Here is a 12,932-nt window from a genome sequence, read left to right as displayed (position 1 = left end):
GTGCTGTGTTCTCTTCCTATTGCAACTGATGAGCTGAGACTCAAGTCTCCAGCTGACTTTTTTCAGCAATTTCACTTCTCCACAATTTATTATTCCAGCTGCTGTCAGTAACCAAAACCTTTTTCTTCATGAGCATGAAAAAATCATGGTGCTCTGGAACCAGGACCATGACCAGATTTGCACTGCATTCCAAAGGGCACAGGCAGTTTGGGACTGGAAAAAGCCAAGCTCGGGAAGAGCAGCTTGTGCACTTGCCATCTTCTATCTAATTGAGATTGTTTAGGCTGGGGAGTTGCCATCTTCTATCTAATTGAGATTATTTGGGCTGGGGAATTGCCGTGTTCTATCTAATTGAGATTATTTAGGCTAGGGAGTTGCCATTTTCTATCTAATTGAGATTATTTGGGCTGGGGAATTGCCATGTTCTATCTAATTTAGATTATTTAGGCTGTGCTAGGAATTTCCCTTAGTGCCTCTGTCATTGTAGACTCATGATGGACTAACACCTTGAAAGGGAGGAGAAGGCAACAGGACAAGCTCTCAGACTTAACCAAGCTGGCCTGGGGAACACTGGGAATGCCACGTCTGCCCTGCTGTCCCCCAGCCTGTGACAAGCCAGGTGCCACAGGAACAGAAGGAACTGGGGATCAACAGAGGGAGGCCACAGGGACAGAAGTTCCCTCTGCAGGGTGTTGGATCTGCCACGTGCTGGAAGAAAGACTGGAGTGAGACACTAAAGGGTCTGAAGACACTCAAGTGACACAAGTCAGCAACAAGAGGGGTCAGAGTCACAGAAAGCATAGCAATGTGTCTTCCCCAAATGCAGCTGCTTGTTTTCCTCTCCTCAAACAGCAAGAAAGGGCTGTAGCACTTCAGGACATCCCAAGAACACACTGACCTACAGCCTAAGGAGTGCTTGTGTGCCCTCAGCACAGCCTGGGAAAAGGAGCTGGGGGATTTGGGTCTGGCAGCTGGGGCCAGGGAACAGGCAGGACCTGCTGAGGCATCAGCCAGCCCCCTCCCCAGGCCCACATTCCCTGCCCTGGACACTGCAGGGCTTCACCACTGCCTGTGGCTGCTCCTCATGATTGACTCTGCAATAAAAAACCTGCTGGCATCAGCTTCCAAGTGTAGTAGTAGGGAAAAAAAATTTCCAGGAACAGAAATATTACTGTTGGTAATCCAAGCAGACCTGGGTCATTTTAGTCACTTTTATGGGAGCTGGGCTGTCCAAGGACATTGCATTCTGGGGACCTAAATCAATAACATCCCTGTTTAGCTACCACTGAATGGATCAAGCTGGTTTATCTGCCTGCTGGAAACCCAGTTTTCCCTTTCTGAGCAGATCCAAACTGTGCTGCTGCTGAAAAGGAGTTGGATTTAAACTTTTTTTTTGGTGTATAAACACACCCATCTGCCAATTGTTTCCAGTGTTAACTGGCTCTTTTAAGGACTCAGTTTCTAAACAGTCCAAAAATTTAGGGCTGTGCTCAACTTCTGGTTAGAAAGCTTGCAGTGGAAAACTGGGATTTATCCAGCTCACATCCACTTTGCTGTTCCATGGCCCCACTTAAAATTTGTCCTGAGAAACTGAAGGTCTTTTGAGCTGTAGCTTAAACCTGTCTCCATTTCTCTTGCTGTGGGGGACAAATTTATTTTTCTTGAATAGAGAAATTAATAAATGAAATAACGAATACTTGTGAATTTGGATCAAAAACTATAGCAATAATTGATGTTTTAATTTAGAGATATTTAAGCTGTTGTTGATGGTGTTGAACATGCCCTGTTCCAATCTCACCATGATCCTGTGCTGGCAGCAGCACAACACAGGTTAGGCAGGATTAGAAACAACTCAAAATGATTTTAGGGTGGCTTGGTCCTGTCAGTGGTTGAGGCATTTCCCACACCAACGCTGGACTCACAGAAGACAAGTTCAGCTTCGTTTTCTGCACTTCTGTGCCCTCCCAGTTTGGCTGAGTTGCTGCAGTGAGTCAGTGCAGCTGTGGGATCCCACAGCAGATGTGCACAGCCAACCAAAAAATATTTAATGGATTAATTAGAAAAGGGGATATGTATGAGTGGGCTGACTTCAAAGCTATCTCTCTGCCAGTTATTCTTTCTTCTCAACTTCCAGCTTCATAAAGAAACATTTTTTTTTTAAAGATGAGGCTGAAGGAATATAACACCACATCTAAGCCTCCATAAATCCTGTCAACACCTTGATTACACATGGAAAACTCTCCATCCAGGAAGGTGTGGGACCAGAAAGAGCTGCACTGTGCAGCAGGAGCCAGCAGATAGCGCTCCCTGTGCCGCCATCAGCTGCTCCAAGACCTGTTTGCACCAAAATCTTCGCTAATTCACCCATTTCCAGCTCAGCACAGGGCAGCCTGGGAACTTCCTTCCTTCCAATGGCTTAAGTGTACTTCAGTCCTCTCTTTGAGCCGTGCCTTTTTCCCCAGCACATGAGATGCCCTGAGAGTTGGGGAATTAATGAGTTTAATTGCTCTGGAGAGGTTGGCACACCAAGAGAGCTGCACATCCTGCAGGTGACCCTGGGCACACCAGAGTAATAGGAGCCTCTTTGAGCCAGGTCTCATAAGCTCTTGGAGGTCTGTTACTCACCCAAGATAGCTCAGCTACCTTTGGAGGCATAAAATCAGCAGGATGGCTTCTGTTGCAGTGTTGGAAACAAAAAAGCTTAATAAAAGGCAAAATAACAGAGAAAAACCAAGCCAGGTGCAAGAGGTTCTTGCCCCTGGTAAAACACCTCACAAAAGTGATTAGTTCCTTTGTTCAGTTCTTTTCCTAGTAAATTGCCTAGGTAAGACTTTTTGGCTTCTGTCCAGTTAGCTCTCCTTAGTTTGAGGTGAAGTTTCTAAGGTATTATGAAATGCCTCTTCAACTAATGGAGGAGAGAAACTTTTGAGCTTCAGGGGCACATTCCTACACACCAGGGGAGCTGCACATCCTGCAGGTGACCCTGGACACACCTTTGGAGCTGCACATCTCTTGGGTTCCCTCTGGTTGAGATGATCCTGAGGTGTGTTAAAAGTCTTTTTCCCCATCCCAGCTGTCTGAGAAGAAATCAGGAGTCTTCGGCTGTCGTTCTCAAGGTTGTTGATTATTTCTTATCTAAAACATTTTCTGTCTGGCCTGCCAAGGTCTGTTCTGCAGGTTGGTCTGAGGCACGCTTCCCGCCCACGGGGCTGGTGTTGTCTTTTATACAATAACATATGTATTTGATATTTACAGTTATGTCCCAATACCCATCACCTCTGTTAGACAGTGCCTTTCTACTCTACACCAATCCCAAAGTGCCACCATCACCAAGAACATGGAGGCTAGGAAGCAGAAGGAAGAAGGACAGAACACCTAGATTCCTCCATCTTGTCTCCCTAGATCCTCATAGTAAAATTATTTAAAATTCCACCTTTCACCCTGTGACAACTACTGTTATGCTACTTCAGCCTTTGTGACTTGTAATTCTTCATACAAAGTTAGTAATTTGCTCCATGGGTTAAGATCGAATTCCCAGGTGTCTTTGGCCTCCTGCCAGGGTCTCTGAGCCCCTGCCAGGGCTTTGAGCCATCCAGGGCATCCACAGAGATGTCCTGGGTTCCAACACAGATCCTGCAAGTGACCCTGGGCACACCAGGGGAGCTGCACATCCTGCAGGTGACCCTGGCTGTGCCCTGGCAGCAGCTCTGTGGCCGTGGTGGCACAGGCACAAGGAGCCATGCAGCTCTCTGGTCACACATGCACTTAAGCTCCAGGGGGAATTACAACCAAAAAAGGAAGGGATAAAGGTGTCTGTGGGAATCTCAGCATGATCCTACCTGTCTCTCTGAGCACCTAAATACCAGCTTAAAGCACAGCCCTGAACCCTCAAAAAATGCTTGAAGGAAAAGGGGTTTTTTGCTCCACAAAATCCTCTTCCACTTGTTTTTTTTTTGGGGTTTTTTTGTTTTTGTTTTTTGTTGTTTTTTTTTTTTTTTTTTTTTTTTTTTGTTTGTTTGGGTTTTTTTTGGTGAGTTTTTTTGGTTTTTTTTTTGGTTTTTTTTTACATTCTGGGTTGATGCAAGGTGAAATGAGGACATCACAGCTCAAGGAGCTGTCAGTCACCTGCCTCCCCCTGAGGCACTGCTGTGGTTGTTGGACACTACCAAAGCCACCTCATTGTCACTGTGGTCAGATATTGTTAACAGCTCCTAAACTTTTATTTGTCTCATAGGTAGAATAAACTATTCAACTCATTAAAAGGTTAATTGTCTATGAAATTTGAAATCTTTATTTGATTTATCATAATCAGAAACCTTAAGCAGCCTATGGGCTCTTTATTTTTTCAGTTGTTCCTTGTGGAGATTTTCCCATTGGAGTCAGAGAGCCAGCAATTTAAGTAAATTAACATTAAAATATATATATATATATATAATTTCATGACCATGGCCAAATTATCTGTGAAGAAAACACCCCATGAATCAAAAATGTAATTAAATATTAGCTTTTGGTAATTAAAAAATGAAATATTCCAACTGTCACTTTTCCTCATTGTCAGTAAGGTCATTTCCCATGTCTCATCATTCCCCTTGTCTAAGGACAGGGATAGCTGCAGAGAGCAGCTATCAGTGAGTATCACATACAAGAGCCTGAATATTGTGCCATTCGTTATTAAATCCTAATTAGTGTTTAAGGAAAAGATCAGTTTTTCTTCTCTTCTGCTGGACAGTGCCTAAAGCTGTGCCTGGTACTCACGAAATTCATTTCACAGGGAAATAAGAGCATGCATTGGCAACAGATGCCAACAGGAGGCCACCAGGTGGGTCCCTGCTGTGGTGCTCAGCTGCAGGACACGTTGTCTTAGGTTTTAAGATGTGGCTGGGGGTGTGAGTTCTGTTCCCATCTGTCAGAGCTGGGCAGTTCTCTGCTGTTCATGGGGCAGTTTTTCCTTTCTCTCTCCCACAGCCAATCCTCCCTCCAGCAGATCTCTGCTGTCCATGGCCACTGAGTGTCCCTGCAGGGCTGATCCAATTCCAGCATCCCATGGGGAGATGCTCCGCCCAGGGCAGGAGCCAAGCATTCCTACCTGGATACAATCTGAGCCTGGAACAGCACAGCAGCCTCTGCCCACTGCATTCCCAGAGGAGCAGCTTTCTCCTGCCCTGCATTCCCAGAGGAAGAGCAGGCCCATCTCCAGCAGCCCTGGAGCTGCAGAGGAAAACTGCAGCCTTGTGCAGGATCCCTGCTCCAGCAGAGCCACAGCTGGCACTGCAGGAGGGCTGAGCCCCCATGGGATGGGACTGTGCCACCACCCTGACCCACAGGGGACAGGGCATGCTCTGACTCTGGATATGGTTTTTTTGTACTATTCCATTTGTATTTTTTAATTTTCCCATTAAAGAACTGTTATTCCTATTCCCATATCTTTGCCTGAGAGCCTTGTAATTTCAAAACTATAATGATTTGGAAGGAAGGAGTTTACATTTTCCATTTCAAGGGAGGCTCCTGCCTTCCTTAGCAGACACCTGTCTTTTCAAACCAAGACACAGGTGATGTGCCATAATCCTGCAGCCACAGGCTAGTGAACAGCCCCAAAGTGCCAAAGGGACAATCTCTTGTCTCTCCTTTCTGTCTTTCCAGAAGAAATGGACTTGGGAAGAGCAGCTCAACCTTGGCCTGGGGGCTGCCACCCAGCAGGGTTGCCCAGGAGGAAGGAGACCTTGCAGGAATCACAGCTTTGTGTCCTCACAGGAACGCAGCTGTGTTTGCTCTGGGTGTGTGCTGTGCCAGGGATGAGGCACTTGTCTCGCCTCGGGCTGGCTTCTGCTGTCAACAGAGAAAAATGAGCACCTGCAGGACATGATTCACGTGCCCTGTGTTGTGTGTCTACTTCAGATGAGGTGAAATCTCCCAGAAATCGCTGCTTCTCTCCCATGTATCTGAAGGGAGCATACAGCAACACATTATAACACAGCTGCAGGGGCTCAGAAAAATGATTCCCAACTTCCATGACTTGGAAGAAGGTACCAGCTTTGTCTGTCATGCCAACACCTGGTGAGGTGGGTCAGCAGATCTGTGGCATTATAGGCATAGGCAGAACACTGTTTTGGGTCATGAAGAAAGAGCAGAAGTTTTTGCAAGCATGGGGAGTTCACCAGCAGCAGCAATCAGGGAGGCTGTGGCTCTGCAGGCACACAGCTGGCACTAGAATTTTTCTCTGTATTACAGGATTTTACCAAAAGGGTCTATTTGCCCCATCTCCTTTCATGACTGGTGTTTTTCCTCCCCTCTTTGCTTTGAGTATCACAGAATAACAGAATAATTTAGATTGGAAAATACCTCTAAAGTCGTTGAGTCCTGCCTGTGCCCAATCCCACCTTGTCAACAAGCCCAGAGCACTGACTGCCACATCCAGCTTTCCTTGAACACCTCCAGTAACTCTATCACCTCCCTGGGCAGCCCTTTCAAATGCTGAACAGTCCTTTCCATGAAGAAATTCCTCCTGGTGAGCAGCCTGAACTTTCCTGGTGCAGTTTGAGGCCCCTTCCTCTAGTTCTAAATAACTGCATAAATGGGATGGGATGCATAAATCTTCTCCCTAGTTCTAAATAACTGCAAGTGACTAAAATGACATAAATAACTGCATTTTGGTCCTGTGTGGGATAGGATATAGATCCTTTCCATCCCATATCCCTCTCAGCATGCCTGTTGAATGCATCTTGAGCTCAACACATGCACATTACAGAAAATGCACTATTGCACACGCCCTTGTCCTCCCTGCATGCAGAGCTGCAGCCTGGTCTTGTGTTTTGGCAAAGACTGGGCAACCCAGGAAGAGAGGAGTAGACAGAAAAAAAAATATTAAAGCAAAGATGAGCTGAAAAATTCTTTAATGCCAAATTAGTGCATGCTGGTTTAACTAAGAAAATTAAGGAGGGCTGTGACTGCTTCCCTCTTCATGGCAGGTCAGTGCCCAGGCTCCTGCATGGAGCCTGGGAGCAGCAAGAAATCAGGGATGTGTTGTGACTGTGAGAGCCTGACAGGAGACACCTGCTCTGATCCTCAGTGCCAGCAACCTGCCTGCCTCAGACAAGCAGCTGGCAGCAGGGTGGCTCAGCTGATACTGAGATGGAAACCAGATAAACCCCTTCTCCTCCTTTTTGAAAAATATATTTTGTCTAGGCACAAAGGTTTGTGGTTGGCCTGTTGCTAACAGTGAGTGTCCTTATGCTGCTCTGAGAAAAATGTCCTAATTTATAGCAAAAAGTGCTGAAAAACCTAGTTAGAAAAGAGAATGGATCTGCAGTTTTATGCCAGGCTTGAAAAAGCCCTTTCCTTTGAGTGGTTCAGTCTCATGCCAGGAGCTTGTTCCTGCTTTGCTGTAACAGCTCCATACTCGAGGTGTCCTTAAAGCCTTTTGCAACACGAGGGTGCAAAGGCATGTCAGGTATTTACAGTTCTCTCACAGGAAAATATGCTCTAGGCTGTCACTGCCAAAAAAACCCCCAAAAAACAAAACCAAAAACCCTAGCAAAGGAAGCTCTTGGGTCATTGTAAAGAGGAATGTGATTTTGTTCAGCGTGTGCAATGCTAGAAGTGGCTGATATCCTAAATATGAGGAAACAGATTTCTGCTTTGTCCTGCAGCTTGTGTTGCAATTGTGTCTGTCTTGTCCTCTTTTATTAAATGATCTCTCCAAGGGTAGCCAGAAACAGTTGCCCTTTTCATTCTCTGCGTTGCACAATACAGCCTGCAATTATTTCATTATGACTTTAATTAGTTTTTCTTATGTTAAGGATACAATCATCACATATAATTATTTATTTATTAATTTATTTATTTAAGTGACTACTCAGCTCTTAAAAGAGCTGAGGGGCTTAAAAGGGAGTGAAATGGCTATTCAGTTTTGGAATTACCTCTGACACAGACTTGAGAATACAAAACTAGATGTCATTTTTTTCCAGGCCAAAACCATTGCATTGGAAAGCTGCCAAATTCAAATGGCTCTGTAGGATCCTGCTTGATTTCCTGTCAGCTCAGACTGGCCAGGGAGGCTGCAGGTGCCAGCCTTCAATCTGCCTGAAACAGGATGGTGGGGGAGCTCAATAGTGGAAACTTCCCTGAGGGCTCCTTCCTTCCCTAACCATCTTCTCCTCCTCCCCTCACTTTCCCAAATAAAGGCTCTACAAAAGTGGAAGAGTATCTTGAATAAAATTATGCTGGAGATGTTTCCATCAGACTGGGGGTGTGTCATAATAATCCGGCCTGTCCTCTTCTACTGAAAAAAAGCTTTCTGAGCAAAGTCTGAGGAACTGCTGTGGTAATTTGGGATGCCCAGCGAGTGCTCCTGCCCTTAACAACACACCCCACTGCCATGGGACGTTTGTCACACCATGAGCACGTACATGCCTGGCTGCAAGGAGCTCCTCACCACAGCTGCTACATCTGGAAACTCCAGATGTCCACAGGGCGTGCACAGGTGAGGTGGAAAGTCGATCTGAATGGTTCAAAACAGGAAAAGGAAACAGAGAGATGCTTGCTGTCCATGTGCTGTGCAGAGTGCACCTCAGTGGAAATGAAAGTAGAAAGATTTTAGCTCTATTCTGCAGCTGTCAGTGCTGAACCAAGCCTGGAATCTTTAAAAAGTATTGATTTGGTAACTTTTAAAGACGTTGTGCTCAACATAGGGTAGCTGTGTATTTTCTCACTGGATCAGAAGCCAGTGGCTGCAGAGGCACCATTGATGCCAGCTCTGTTCAGAGAATAGAACAGAATTCTATTTATATTCTATTTATTTTGCATTTCTCTTCAGAATGGAATAGAATAGAATAGAATAGAATAGAATAGAATAGAATAGAATAGAATAGAATAGAATAGAATAGAATAGAATAGAATAGAAAAGTTTGGGTTGAAAGGGACCTTACAGATCATCCAGTTCCAACCCCCTGCCATGGCCAGGGACACTTTCCTCTAGACCAGCTTGCTCAGGTCCCCATCCAACCCAGCCCTGAACACTTTGAGGGATGGGGCATGCACACCTTGACATGTGATTCAGCTACATTCTTGTGAGGTTGGAATTAGTATCCTGTCCTAATCTGTCCCACACTGCACAGTATCATAAAATAACATAAATAGTTTAGCAACAGGTAAAATAACATCCCTCAAGGCATTTGTCACTGGGAAAGCTTCTAATGGGCATGTTTTGATTAAGATTGCACTGGAGGCACTGTTAGGCCTGAAGAGATTAAATATTTGAATCAGTGATTTGGAAGTAAATATAACTCCTCTGCTGATTAAGGTGTGTGACTTATGCAGAATGGTAAACAAAGAGGCAAGAACGGCTGCAATGCAAAGATCTTGACTTCTTGATAAGCTTGACTCACTTAAGTGAAAAGTATTTAAGCAGCTGAGTGCCCAAATGCACTTTTAGGAATCAGGAATGAAGGCCACGTCTCCATCCAGAACAGGAGGTTGTATCTCCCAGCAGGAATGGATTCAGCAAAGGATTTGGCAGTGGAAGGATCAGCGGGTCAGCCTGAGCTCCCCCACAGTTACACCGTGGCCAAAAAAAGGTTAATGGGATGCTTGGATTAACAGTGCAGGAGCAGGGCGATGTTAACTCTGAACATGGCAATAGTGGGATCAACACAAAAATGCTACATCAGGTTTTGGCATTAACTGCCCGAAAGAAAGGCTGGGAAGGTACTAAAAAGGAGCCACCAGTGATTGGATGGCAGGAGAAACTGCCACAACAGGAACCCTAAAGGGTTCAGTGCATTTAGTTTATACAAAAAAAAAAAAAAAAAGATTTGACACAACTTCATTATGTCTTTGCTGTCATTATTAGGTATTTGCCTTCTTGGGAGCAGGAGAGGGAAAAGAAACAACCTGCAAAGGGCTTTCAAACCTGGTTAAACACACATGTAAACAAATAGTAGAAAATTGGGGTGGGTATGTAAATACTCTACAAACTATTTTACAGCATATGAAAACTGGTGGCGCAGGGGGTGGGCAGTGTGTGAGAGCAGGCAGGGCATGGCAGGGCATGGCAGGGCTGTCCATGGGGAGCACGGGAGCGGCGTGGGAAGGGTGGGAGAGGCAGGAGAGTGGGGAAGCTGGCATGCAGGAGAGAGCGGGGAAGGTGGGGGTAAAGTGAGAATGGCAGGAGAGTGGGGGAGCTGGCATGCAGGCAGGGAGGCAGAGCTCGGCGCCCCGTCGGGAATGACAGCCCGGCGGCAGGAATGAGGAGCCCGGCGCCGGGAGGCGGAGCAGACGGAAGGCTCGGCTCAGAGAGTTCGACCGCTGCTTTGGGAGGTCGGCGGTCGGCAGCTGTGAGGACCACGGGTTCGAGTTCCGCCCCTAAGCGGCTGAGTTTCTCGGGTGTCTCATGGGGCGACTGGGTGGCGCTCTAGCCATGGCAGAGAGGGACTTAGGATTCGAGTGAAGAAGGAAGACATGGAAGAGTTTCCTGCAAGGGCAGGACGTCCACTTCAGTGGTGGTGAGCACCACCAATCATCTCAGCAACGCCAGACTGCAAAGCATCTCAGTGCTCTGTCCAAGCAGGAGCAAAGAGCCCGAACTTACTGAGCTCCTGCAGAGGATGGATGCTTCCAATCACACATCAAGGGAGATAAATATCATCTCCCTTTTGTTTACAAGTCATTCTTTTCCACTAACCTACTCATTTCACCTCCCCTTGCTTTCCTTTCCTCTTCTCCCATTTGCTCCACCGCGCATCAACACCTACCTCATGCCACAAACACACTCTCAAGCAAACTACGTTTCTTTTTCCTCAACACCTTCTTCAAACCTCTGTCCTTTCCACTTTTATTTCCCTCTAATAACAACTGACAAAGCCTGCTGGGCAGAAAAAACAGCAAACATACACCACAAGCCATCCAAAACACTTGGTGGTTTCAAATGACACAATGATCCGCTGGCCACAACAAACTCTTCTTCTTGCAGTTTTGTTCCAGCAAATCATTGCATGAGATTTTCACAGTTGGCACTTCCTTTTTCCTCTCAGCTTGACTCTTTAGGAAGATTTCTCTTGAAATATTTTCCACAAATTTCCCTCAACTCTGCCCGCAGCAGCTTACATTAACACCAAGTTGCAAATTGGGCAGGCTGAGGTATACTTGTAGTGAAAATTCCATCTCAAAGATTTTGCCTTTTACAGTTCTTTCTTTTTCCCATCTGCCTCCTCCACACACTCACTGGACTTTTCCCACGTGTTGTATCTCAGCACTGAAGTCCACAGTGCCTTTGCACTTCCCGAGGCTGCAGCACTTCTACACATGAACCAGTTCTTGCAGAGACACCCGAGCTAGCATTAAATGCACTTCAACTAAAGCCAGCACAGGGAAGAGAGCTGAACATTGCTGACTCCCACAGGGAGTACGTGCATGCTGAAGGACTGCTGGGATTCTAGGCACCAGAGTAGCAGCTATGACCAGCTAGGACTTTTTAGTGACATGTGCCAGTCCGTCAGTGGCCAAATGTGCAGGAATTAGGAGCAGCTCATTGTGAAAGGCTTTCATATCGGGCCTGTGCACTGATCTAGGAAGTCAGGCACTGACTGAATTCCGGCTGTGACGTTTGTGACAGTGCCAAAGAATTTGCAGGACTCCAAGCTCACCGCTCTCCAGCTTTTCTGAGCTGTGCCAGGGACTCCGAGGAGCTCATCTCTCCAAACTGACAGACTGTCACTCCAGTAACCAGGACAAATCTGAGTGTGGTGCAGGGCCTGCACTTCGGCTTCCTGCTGGGCAATGACAGCTCTGCCTCCTTGGGAACCTCCCTGCTGAGCAGGCACCTTGTGCAGAGGGAATCACCCTGGAAAATCCCAAATCTTCTGTGCTTCTGCTGCCACTTATGTCCAAAAACACCTCAGGCAGACATGCGGGGAAAAGGACTCCTTTTCATCCAGATGTGGATCGTCAGAGTGCCCATGTGCCAGGCACAGCCACTGCTCCAGCCAGCCTGCAGCAGTTGGGGTCATTCACAGTCTCCTGCCCTTTGTAGAGGAGCTGCACATTCTGAGGTGAAACTGTGGATTTCATGAAGCTGTTCCACTTCACAAAGGAAGGAAGAGGACGGTGGTATTCACATCCTTTCCCCAGCTGGCGTTTAGTTGCGTTTTCAAAGAAAAAAACAAACAGCTGTGACTCAGGCCTTGTCCTGTCCCATCAGGCATGTTCCTGCAACAGAGCAGTGACTAAATTTGAAATATTTTTTCATCTCCAGTGTGAGTGCTCAGGGGCAGGGAGGTCTGGGAGTGTTGCTGCTTGTAGCTTTCAGTGGAAAAACATGAGTTTGGGTCATGGCTGAGAATTGCCTTTGGAAACAGCTTTCGGGTCCTAAGTCCATGTCAAATCTTCCAGGCATCAATCTTTCCCTTTCAGGCATTTCCTTCTGCCTGACCTTTCCTGGTGATGTTCGTGTGTCCCCCTTTGCCAGGTGCTTGACTCCATCGCTTGGCAATGCAGAGGGAGGCTGAGCTGAAGGATTTCAGGAGATTGGTGCCATGGCTGATTTCCACGTTGCAAATTGAGACTGCAGCCTTTTCATCACACTGCGAGAATATTTCCTTCCCCTAATCTGCTCCCAACAGGTTTGCTGGAGCTTTCCCCTTGGCTGTCACTGCATGAGTGCTCTCCCTTGCTCCCTGCGCCCAGGCCCTGAGGCTGCAGTCTGGGAAGGTGCAGTCCAGGGAGATGGGATGCCTGAAACCCAGCTGTGATTTCCAGGCATTAGTGTGGGCCACGTGTGCACATTTCTGCTGATAACCAGCAGATTTGAGGGGGACTGCACTGGAGGAGTGCAGAAAGATGTCCAAAATAGCCTCTGTGCTGGGGGCCTTTTCCCTAGAGCCCTTGTCTTCTTCCAGCATGAAGCAAAATCTGCTGGTTCTTCCTTCATGATAACTGAG

The sequence above is a fragment of the Passer domesticus genome, chromosome 2 (genome assembly GCF_036417665.1).
Source record: "Passer domesticus isolate bPasDom1 chromosome 2, bPasDom1.hap1, whole genome shotgun sequence".
NCBI lineage: Eukaryota > Metazoa > Chordata > Aves > Passeriformes > Passeridae > Passer > Passer domesticus.
The sequence above is the reverse complement of the archived record's forward strand: the minus strand, read 5'-3'. Positions refer to the sequence as shown.